The sequence below is a fragment of the Girardinichthys multiradiatus genome, chromosome Y (assembly GCF_021462225.1).
Source record: "Girardinichthys multiradiatus isolate DD_20200921_A chromosome Y, DD_fGirMul_XY1, whole genome shotgun sequence".
NCBI classification, from domain to species: domain Eukaryota; kingdom Metazoa; phylum Chordata; class Actinopteri; order Cyprinodontiformes; family Goodeidae; genus Girardinichthys; species Girardinichthys multiradiatus.
In genome coordinates, this window is record NC_061818.1 from 2334421 (window position 1) to 2342591 (window position 8171).

Here is an 8171-nt window from a genome sequence, read left to right on the forward strand (position 1 = left end):
GACGGACATTTTTGGTCATTCTTCTTTGTAGTATGGCTCAAGCTCAGCCACACTGGATGGAGAGTGTCTGTGAACATACATTTTCTAACTTATTTACATCTGGACTGGGCCATTCAAACACATGAATATGCTTTGACCTAAACTCTTTGATTGTATCTCTGGCTGTATGTTTGAGTAGGTTGTCCTACCGGATGGTTAACCTCCACCATAGGTTTTCTTAAAGGATTGTCCTGGATTTAGCTCCAACCTTCTCCCTGTCAACTCTGACCGGCTTTCATGTGACTGATCCCCACAACATGATGCTGCCACAACCACATTTTTTATTGCAGTATTTAGACTGGTGTGCAGTATTAGTTTCCTTCCACAGTTAGCAGTTAGTTGGCATGTAGGCCACAAGGTTCCATTTCGGTTTCATCAGGACAGGTCACCTGTGTGGTGTGTATCCTACATGGCTTGGGCCAAAATACAAGCAAAATATCTTATGTATTTTTTCACAAAGATTTTTTTCTTGCCTCTCTTCCATTAAGGCCTGATTTCTGGAGTTCACAGCTAATAGTTGTCAAATTAGCAGATTCTTCCACCTGAATTGTGGAACCCTGCAGCTCCTCCAAAGTTTCTCTGGGCCTCTTGGCTGCTTCTCTAATTAATGCTCTCCTAGTCCAGCCTGTCAGTTTAAGTGGACATCAATGTCTTGGTAGGCCTCCAGTTGGTCCATCCTCTTTCTGTCTTGAGATGATGGATTGAACAGAACTCTGTGAGACGTTCCACGCTTAGGATATTGTTTTAGAACCTAACCCTGCTTTAAACTTCTCCACAACTTTTTCTCTGACCTGTCTGCTGTGTTCCTTGGTCATGGCGCTGTGTGTTCTCTAATGTTCTCTAACAACCTTATTGAGGCCAGAAGCAAAACAGCTGCATTTAAACTTGGATTAAATTAAACACACAGGGACTTTTGAGTGATCAGTAAGGAGATTTCTGAAGGTAGTTGATTGCATTTGATTTTATTCAATGGTTTCAGAGTAAAGGGGCTTAATAAAAAGTCGCACCTGATTTTTATTTGAAAACATTTTGAAAACGCTGTGTCATTTTTTTTCAGAGCTTCAAATAGGGTTTTGCAAGGCATTCTATCTCAGTACTAAATATATGACATGTTTGAGCCCTACCTACAAAAACTATTTCAGTCTTAAATCAACGGAAGTCACTGAAAAAATTATCATCAGTTAGAAGGACCATGCACAATGTCAGTGCATCAAAGAAACAAAAACACATTTTCTCCTTCATTCAGAAAGGTAAAATTAAAAATAGCTAAAGAATAGTAAGAGAAGCTGAAGACAAAGGATTCAAATTCTTTCTTCTATTGAAACCAAGCATGCATGACTGGTATGAAGTTGAACAGGATCTACATGAATGAATGCAGACTTGTCATCTACTCCACAAGCAAACAAGCAAGAAGAATCTTCTACCTGCGAAATGTGAAAGACAGACTGAAGAAGTTACAAGGATGGCCAGAAGAAGACTGTGGCAAACACATTTTCATTGATGAAAGGTCCTTCTGGATGTTTGGGACATCAGGACAAGTATTTGTCTGGAGTAGAATAAATAGTTACTGTGTGTGAGGCTGAAAAAGAAGCATTCTGGCTGCAGCAATAGCGCAGCGGTAGAGCTCACAGCCTATGTATAGAGAGGCCTTGCCCCTCAACCTGCCAGCCACGTTGGCCTGTGCTTCCTGTCTTCCCCCTCTCTTCATCCCATTTCCTGTCTGCCTCCTTTCAAAGAAAAATGACAAAATAAAGGCTAATAGTACAAAGCAAATCTTAAAAAAGAGAAGCATCCTGATTCAATCTATGTATGAGACTGCTTCTCATTCAAGGGAGTCGGTTTCCTCCCTCGTCTGCCCAAAAATGTCACCATAGGTGAGATAAAAATGCCATCCAAGAACGACTACTTCCAACATCCTGAAAAGAGTTTGGTGATTACATGTTGATTTTTCTGCATAATAGATTACCTTGTAACAAAGCAGAAATGATAACAAAGTGGTCCAAAGATCAGGGTCCATATTCACAAAGATTCTCAGGGTCCTGTCAGAGAGCTCCTATCTTAGCCTAAAAATTCCTGCCAAGGACTCGTAGCTTAAGAGTGATTCCATTTGCTGCTGAGAGCAACTCTGAGTGAGGAGACGTTAGAAATTCCTGTCTTAGTGAGGAGATGAGTTTGATCCCATTGCTAGGTGTGACGCTGTCTTCTAAGAGCGGTGACTGGCTGTTAAAAGAAACAACAAAAACCAAAATAAATGCGCTACTAGTGATCAGTGGAGAGAAATTAACCGATGACAGAATTCAGACTGGATTCAGAAATTTTTAAATCATAATGATAAAACTTAGCAAGAATTGTCACACAGGATCAACATGTTTGAACTTAATTTAAATGCTCGACATTATTTTCATTTGCTTATTATGTTTACTCTTCTTGCTGGTTGTTTTCATACTGCATGTATTTACTGTGATCTCCTTCTCAGCATTTTACTGGCTCCTGCCGAGCCTGCAGGTGGAGGGGAAGAGAGGAGTGTTAGGTAGATTTGGTCCTGGGATCACGGTGTGAAAGAACAGGCATTCCCAGCAGATCAATGCTTTGTTCCCTCTGCTTTCAGCACCAGCTTGGAATGTGAGCAGCTCTGGTACCTGCTGCAATCAGAAGCTAGAGAGGAGATAGCAGAACACCAGAGAACTTCTCCACAGACGGGGAGCGTTGGAGATGATCATTTAGGCCTAGGCTGACATCATGTACAATACAGCAAATACTTAGTCACCTCATTTACATTTTCCTTCTATGTATATAGTAATTAGATTATAGTACTGCTGTATAGAGCTTTATATATCTATCTATCTATCTATCTATCTATCTATCTATCTATCTATCTATCTATCTATCTATCTATCTATCTATCTATCTATCTATCTATCTATCTATCTATCTATCTATCTATATATATATATATATATATATATATATGTAATATGTATACATATTAAAATGGTTGTAATTTTTCCCAAAGTTATTTTTTGAAAGCATTTTACAGTGTGTAAATATTTAAATAATTTTGTACTATATTTTTTATAACTTTGTTCACTTTTTATTCATGGTTACCCATTATTTGTTTCTATTATTTATTTATTCTCCCTAATATTACCCTAATGGAGGTTCACCCTTAATTTGTCCTGCCGCTGAAACCATTTAATTTCCCCCTAGGGGGGATAAAGTTTAATTAATTAATTGTTGTTCATTGAACTAAGAATATCTCTCCTTTCTCTCTGTCTTTCTGCCATCTTCTCTGCTTTTCTAAAATATCTTAGAATTCTAGAAATTCTGAGATTTTTCTTAGAATTAAATCACCAGGAGCTACTTTTAGTCTTAGGATTTTTTGTGAATACGGGCACTGAACTTTGTCATTTTAAACCCTTAGTCAGAAAACTCTCAAGATCTTAACACCATCCAAGCTTGAACCCACAGATGAAAAACGTCTTGACAGAGAGCCCTTAAATCCTACCATCCTGTTCCCATGTAGCATGCGATACAATACAGTGTGCCAAGATGCAGAACCAACAAGACAGAATCTCCTTTATTACTTCTGTAATTTCTCTTCTGAATAATAAGTATAATATTGAAAAATATGTTTTTACTCATGTTTATTTGAATAATCTTTATTACAAATTATTTTATTTCTTCCTTTAAAATTAGTTTTTATCTCATGACTTTATTGCATTACATTATTTTTATCCTTCTTTTTCCTGAAATACCATTTATTTTCACAACTGGTCAATACTTTTAGAACCCCTTTCTCATTTACTGGTTTTCTTTATTTTTGTGACTATTTACATCTCATTGAATGCATTAAAACTGTGAATGAACACATATGCAGTTATGTAGCAAACGGAAATTTGTAAAAGAACTTTAAATATCTTTAATATTTTAGTCATCGGGGGGCTGGTTTTTTTTCTCCAATTTCTTGCATTGAATATACACTGCTCAAAAAATAAAGGGAACACTCAAATAACACATCCTAGATCTGAATGAATGAAATATTCTCATTGAATACTTTGTTCTGTACAAAGTTGAATGTTCTGACAACAAAATCACACAAAAATCATCAATGGAAATCAAATTTATTAACCAATGGAGGCCTGGATTTGGAGTCACACACAAAATTAAAGTGGAAAAACACACTAGAGGCTGATCCAACTTTGATGTAATGTCCTTAAAACAAGTCAAAATGAGGCTCAGTATTGTGTGTGGCCTCCACGTGCCTGTATGACCTCCCTACAACGCCTGGGCATGCTCCTGATGAGACGGCGGATGGTCTCCTGAGGGATCTCCTCCCAGACCTGGACTGAAGCATCCGCGAAGTCCTGAACAATCTGAGATCTAGCATTGTCCTGCATTAGGAGGAACCCAGGGCCAACCGCACCAGCATATGGTCTCACAAGGGGTCTGAAGATCTCATCTCGGTACCTAATGGCAGTCAGGCTACCTCTGGTGAGCACGTGGAGAGCCGTGTGGCCCTCCAAAGAAATGCCACCCCACAACATTACTGACCCACTGCCAAACTGGTCATGCTGAAGGATGTTGCAGGCAGCAGATCTCTCTCCACAGTGTCTCCAGACTCTGTCACGTCTGTCACATGTGCTCAGTGTGAACCTGCCTTCATCTGTGAAGACCACAGGGCGCCAGTGGCGAATTTGCCAGTCCTGGTGTTCTCTGGCAAATGCCAAGCGTCCTGCATGGTGTTGGGCTGTGAGCACAATCCCCATTTGTGGACGTCGGGCCCTTATACCGTCCTCATGGAATAGGTTTCTTGGAGTTTACTTGGAGTTATATTATGTTGTCTAAGTGTTCCCTTTATTTTTCTGAGGAGTGTAGTTTTTTCTAACTTAATAAAGTAGTTAAAGAAGGAATGGCAAACCTAAATGAAAATGACCTGTTTCAAAAATTTAACGTAATGCTTATCAAACTGGGCCTGTACAATTCTTTTTTATGTAAATCTGATTCATGGAATTAGAGCAGTTTATTTGTTTCTGTGATATGCTGCTATTTAAAGTTACACAATTTATTTCTAAAGTTAGCAAATATGGGATGCTAAAAATTAAACATGTAAATCTTGGTAACATATTGAGTTCCTAATGTGGGTTACGTATTTAGATTTTTATTTATTTAATAAAACTCCTATATTTTTCAATGATAAACCTAAATCATGGAATTTTCACTGTCTTGAATCAGGTCACTTTTAGGTCACCTGTAAAAGAGAAGCTTGTTTTTAAATCTAGTGTGTTGCAAATATTTTGTCCAAAAACTCTGCAACATTGGAAGGATTTAACTTATTATATATCTGACGCCAAACTAAGCTCAACTTTGTGAAAATGTGCAAGAGTACTGCTTTAAGATAAACTTGAGAAAAGTAGGCCCATTCTATGAGGTGGAAGCAAGCATCTCTTTTAACTTAACAATGTAATTGGTTGTTAGTAAGAGGTGAAAGGATGGTTGTATTAGTGAGGATTGCCCTGGTGTGAAAAATTATCCACATTTTGTAGGAAACTGTGAACTACCTAATTGTGTGTGTGTGTGTGTGTGTGTGTGTGTGTGTGTGTGTGTGTGTGTGTGGTTGAGCATAGATGTGGAAATAAGTGTGTTTGAGTTAAGTGGGTTTATGTGAGTGTGAGTTTGTCACCTGTTAGTGTACATTTGCAAGTGTGGGAGAACAGAAGAAGGCCTGCAATCCACAGCACCTAAAAGCAGCAAAGGGCAGGTAAACCCAGCTCTAAGAAACAGCAGCAGTCCCAAGCACCAGACGTAAAGCATCACCCCCGGGCAGTCATGCACCTTGCACAGAATTAGGTCGCCAGCAAGTCTGAGCAGTGTGCAGTGGTGATTGGGGCATGGCTTCTCTTTGGTGGCCAGCTTGCTCGGTGCAGCAGTGATATGGCTTGGGGGAGTGTGTGCGCTTGGGCACCTCCGGGATTGGGGTGCGGGGTTTTGGCAGGGTACCCGGGCTTTCGCGCACTGTGGTGGCCTCCTTCGATGCTTCCTCCTGTGGCTTTGGTCCCTGGCTAGACGCCGGGTTGCGGTCGCTGTCAGGTGGGTAGGGCAGTGGAGCACGTCTTGTACCTGCAATGGGGTGGCTGGTGGGCTGTGTGGAGGCTGGGGTGGAGTTGCGTGGGGCTCTTTCCTTGCCATTGTGAAGCTGTGTGGTGGAGGGAGGGATGGAACAGGAGTGCTTGGAGCGGGGCTGTGTGTGTAGCTCACACTGTATGAATGTGTCTTCATTGGCTTTTCAGGGGTGGAGCTCGTCTGTGTGGTGTGCCCTTGTGAAGAAGGGATTCTTGGCAATTGAGTTCGGAGGCACGTGTTTGAAATCTGTGTCCTAGTTGGGGTGGCCCTTTGGGGAAGTTCATGTTAGGGATCATGGGGGGTGGTGGGGGCTCATGGGGTTGAGATCGGAATTCATTGGGGGGTCCGGACTGTTTCATCCTGGGACGGCTAGATTGGACTAGGTGTCTACCTGGTCCAATTTTGTTCATGGCCCCCTCTCCGGATGGGGACAGGGGTTGTTGGGGGCTGGGGTCCGAGCGGGGGGTCAGGGTCTGTGCCGGGGTCGTTTGGGTTCAGGCGGTGCCGGCACTAGTCTGGGCTGGTGCTGGGGTGGTCTGCCTGGGGGACCACCTCCTGGCTTCAGGAGCTGGAGTATCGACACCTGGACCTGGGATTATAGAATAGGTATGGGGAGTGTGAATGAGTGTACAACGTTCATTGTTGAATGTCTTTACGTTAGGTGTGTGGGTGTGAGTGTTTTTATGTGTACCCCTGGGGGTGGGAATGTGTGATTGTTACTGTGTGTGCCTGTTTTGTGTCAGGTTGGGTCTTAGGCTGCTCCTTCTCCTAGATCAGCTTAGGCCCCCCATCAAATGTGGGACCTATTTCCTTTCCGTCGCACTCCCTGCCGCTGGCTGGTGTCTCAGCCCGCTGGTGTATTGGTGGTTCTCGGTGTCCAGGGCTGGGTGCTTTGGTGTGTGCCGGCTCTCTCCTGGTGGTTGCTTGCCAGGCCTGGGTGCCCTGGTTCTGTCAGGCCTCTGCTTGGGGGCTGATGTGCCCCAGGATTTTGGGTCTCTGGCTCCATGGGTGGATCTGTTCTGGCTTAGATAGCAGCCAGCGGGGCCTGCGGGCTTGTCACTGCAGCTCCCTGGGGCTTCTGCACTGTGGCTGCTGGGTGGTTCACCTGGGGCTCTTGTCCGCTATACTTTGGGAGGGTTGCAGTAGTCCCCGCAGTGGTCTTCCCTGGAATTACTGTGCTCCGGGGGGCCTTTGGATGTGTGTTGCTCAGATCTCCTCCGTGTCTGTCTTGGGTCCAGGGGGACAGGTCTGTGGCTCCTCACACTCACTATTGCATATTTTTATGGAGAAACCTTGTATACATATACAAGCGCGCTCACACTTACACCCACAGGTGTTTGGATTCAGGTGTTAACAGATTTAGATGTTCTATATTGAGCCACATTTACAACTTAATACATCTTGCATTGGAACCATGCACTTTTCGGTATCAATGCTGTTGTTATATGTTTTTCTGCAGGTGTAGAAACAGACTTCTAGGGTGTTACCTTGTATTCTCTTGATCCTTCTTTCTCTGTGTTCTTTTCTCCTTGTGTCCCTTTTTCACCTTACCTCTCTCTTTTTCTCCCTTCTTTTTTTGCTTTTCGTTTGCGTCTGTATCCATTGCAATTGAAATAATCCCAAAGCAGTCTCTAATAAAGTTTTTTTATGTATATATCAAGTGGAGCATTATAGCATTGGCCATAATGTTTCACTTATTAAAGTAAATCTGTTAGGCTTCTTCTTAGCAGTCAGACAACAATTCTAAAGTGCTAATCCTACAGGACACGTAAAACAAAAGAAAACCTTGTATAATTTCTCACCTTCAATAATCATGTATTAGTTAGTGTTTTCTATTGCATACAATCCCAATAAAATATGCTGAAGTTTGTGGCTGTATAGTGACAAAATTGGACTATGGAAACCCTGAAAACTTTTAAAGAAAATTTTATCTGCTGCTGTTTCTGCTGCTTGGTTTTTGTGGTTCCAAGTGATGAGAATGTAATTGTCACACATAATTTCCTGTTTTGGAA